Consider the following 3,653-nt stretch of genomic DNA (forward strand, 5'->3'; position numbering starts at 1 on the left):
CAGGTCCAAATCAGCAAAATAAGATTTTTTTTTTCATTTCCCCTCCGCCTTCAAAAATGATATTCCTTCTATCCAGCACAGTGATGCAGTATATTTGCAGAGACACACAGTGGCCTCAAGTATCTAGTTCTAATATTCCAAAGTGATTGCCCCTGTTCAGAGCTGCTTTTGCATAGCTTGAAAAGTTGCTATTTGGGACAAGTTCTTCTTGTTATTGATTATATTTGCAAAAGAATTTGTTGCTGTTTATTTGTGGTACTGTCAAGACACAACATACTGCATTAAATTGTGCAGTAAATACAGGGATGACTGTATTTAGGAATGGTGAAAGGCTCTGCAGGTGTTTTGTTTGTCTGGGGCGGCTTTCTATGCAGATTTTGGGTGAAAAATGCACAAATAATAGTTTTTCCAAAAACAAAAAATCTTGTCTTTGAGAGACTGACAGGATACTTTCAGCTGGAAAGTGGGATCCAGAAGGCCATGTGTGCTCTGTAGTGCTTTCTGTTTCCCTAATGTATATTACTCTATGCATGTTAATTTGGAGGAAGGTCTCATGTGTGTTCAACAGGGCTTGTTGCCTTAAAAAGGGGTTCGCAGGCTTGCACTTCTAAAAGTATTATCTTGTTTCTACTCAGAAGTAACCCCAGTGAGTAGAATGTAAATTACTTCCAAATTAAGAGTTTACAGTCCTCCAAATTCACAGGCAATCTATTCCAGCCCCCCCATAAATTTGGAAATTCGCATATATTCAAGCCCCATAGCTTTGAATGGCCACATGCTCCTGCATGTGCCCATGTGCATGTGTCACCGGCATGTGCACATTAACTTTAATGAAGGTTGCCCCTCTGTAAATAATCAAAACTGCAGATCTTAAGTCCGTGAAAATGGAGGGGCAACTGTAAACTCACACTAATCACTCCCATTCAAGCCACTGAATTCAACTGATTAGATATAATACCTTTTGTAGAATTCAAATATTGAACAAAAAGGAGTTGCCCACAATGATTCAACAATTACTCAACAGTTTTTTCAAACAAGCTAATACCTTCAATCGCGCTGTTTGCCTCCTAAGCTGAATGGTTACAAAAGCACCACTCCCTTAGGTAGAGCACAAACCTCAGTGCCAGCCATCAACACCCACAAGTGTCAAATGTCTAGGTACACTTAATGAAAGAAGAATAGGTTTGGAAGGGATGGGTGCGTTTACATGTGGGTGTCGGCTGCAAGAAAAAGACTACAGAATTTTCTGCAGTGTTGCTTGTCAGATTTTGCAAATTTACCTTCTCAGATTTCAGAGTCATCGTGTTGGAAGGGTTCCTTTGGGTCATCAGGACCAAGCCTTTGCTCATTTTCTCCTCATCACTTCTCTAAATGAACTTCTCTCACTATCAAGAAGTTCCTTCTAATTTCCAATTGAAATCTACCCTCCTGTTAACTTAAAATCATTTTTGTTGTTAACTACCCCCGAGTCAATCGCAACTCATGGTGAACCTGTGGATGAGACACCTCCAAGAACTCCTATCTTCCACTTCACTGCTTCGTTCTTGCAATCCCATGCCTGTATCCTACCTGGCTGAGTCCATCCATCTGGCATGTGGTCTTCCCCTCCTTCTTCTGCCCTCTACCTTTCCTGGCATTATTGTCTTTTCCAGTGATCCATGCCTTCTCATTATATGGCCAAAGTACATCAGCCTCAGTTTTATCATCTTGGCTTCCAATGAAACCTCTGGCTTGATCTGTTCCAAGACCCATCTGTTTGTCTTGTACCTATATATACTGCCACCTCTTTGTGGCAGCCCTTGAGGTATATTTAAAGTGAGTAGAGATAGGCTTTTTGTTGGCCAGGCTGGGGGGGTGGGGTGGTGGGGAAGGAGAGACCCCAGGGTTGGATTAATGAATAATTTTTTCTTCTTTTAAAATTTTTTCTTTAAAAACATCTCTTCCTATTAAATTTCGACTTTATACCAACATGGAGGTATTTTACATATTCAGTTGCCCCTCCGTTTTTTTTGCAGACTTCAGATCCGTAACTCTTACTTACTCCAAGGAGCATATGGAGGGGTTTAAAATTGGGGGTGCACCTAAGGCACACGTCCCACAACACTTGCAGCCATAAACCCGCATTCAAGGCTGTGAGGCTTGAATACTGCGAGTTTCCATTTTTTGCCGCACGGGTTCGGAATGGATCCCCCACAAAATGGAGGGCTGACTCCAAATACATTTAGGTTGTGTGTTCGATATTGTCATTTGAAGGAACATGATAGAATTGTATGTTTGTTTATTTTTCAACTCATGTCCTGACTTTCTCCTGAAATGGGATTCAAGGCAGCTCCAAGGTTGCATTCCTGTTGGTCTTTGGACTTCTTATTGCAGTTTACTGTCATTTACATTTGGGTTCACATGTCAAAATGCAGCAAAGGCACTGTTTAGAGAAGATTTTTCATCATTCTTGAAAAGCCAGTTCCAAAATATGGAGCTATTCAAACCTTGGCCCTTTGGCCTGTGGCATCCCACTGGGTTCCATTTTTTGTCTCCTGTGCTCTTTAACATCACATGAACCTCGGAACATGAAGATCTAAGGTGCACTGGACATCAGTGTTCAGGTGAAACACAACCTCTGTTGATCATCTGATTGTAGAAAAGGGTTGATGCCTTGACCAGTAATAAGATGGATGAGGTTTTTAAAAAACTGGAGATTAAATATAAAGATTAACCAAAAAAAATTGAATATACAGGTCTTCTTGGCTGTTATGGGTAACTTCTCCAGATAAAGCAATTCAATCTGTCCAGTATAGAGAAGGTGGCCATTTTCTTGAAAGAGAATGGCCCGGGACAGACGGGCAAAAGCGGCGAAAATGCTCCGAAACCCTAGCACGTGACAGTGGCGGCATCATGGCAGCATACCGTCCACACGGGTGTCACCATGATGATGTAAGCAATGCGCACGGTACATATGTCACTGCGCGTCACACCAATGGCACACTCATGACGTTCACACTGCATCAGAAAAAGAAACTGTTTTTTTCCAGGTTCTTTTGGGCTGGAGGATGCCATGTAGTTTGGCTGCTGCAGCGTCCCTCCGGGGGAAAACAAGCCAACTCCCAGCCGTGCCCTGATGGGGAGGTATGTACTGGGCCAAAGATCACAAGCTAGACCTTGCTTGGCTTCTGAAGGACATATAGCAGACCATAACCAAGGTGCCTTGCCACCTGAAGCAACAATCAAACAAAACAACATAACCGCAGCAACCTTTCGAAATCTAAACCTTGATACCAACATTTGCATATCATTTCTATATTTAAAAATCTTTAAAGAATTTGGATGATGGTTAAACTACCAACAGTGTTCTCCAAAGGGAGTGTCCCTTGCCATGTTCTTATTTTACTTTATGTTGGGTAATCCTGTGTTGGCTGAAGAAACAGTGGCCCGCAAGTCCATGGATCTGGTGTGTGAAGTGGAGAGTAGAACAGAGACACTCAGTGTGCCGCCTTTCCAAGCAACAAAAGTGTTCCTGATTAGAGCCACTGATCAAATTAAAAGCCAGTGATGCAAATTGCTGGAAGCAACTTGTCTGTTTTCTGGTTGGCATTTTTATTTTGTGATTTCTGTAACATAATCTCTGAACTACCTGATGACCTTGCTGGATTCTTCCA

This window comes from Sceloporus undulatus, chromosome 2 (genome assembly GCF_019175285.1).
Source record: "Sceloporus undulatus isolate JIND9_A2432 ecotype Alabama chromosome 2, SceUnd_v1.1, whole genome shotgun sequence".
Taxonomy (NCBI): Eukaryota; Metazoa; Chordata; class Lepidosauria; order Squamata; family Phrynosomatidae; genus Sceloporus; species Sceloporus undulatus.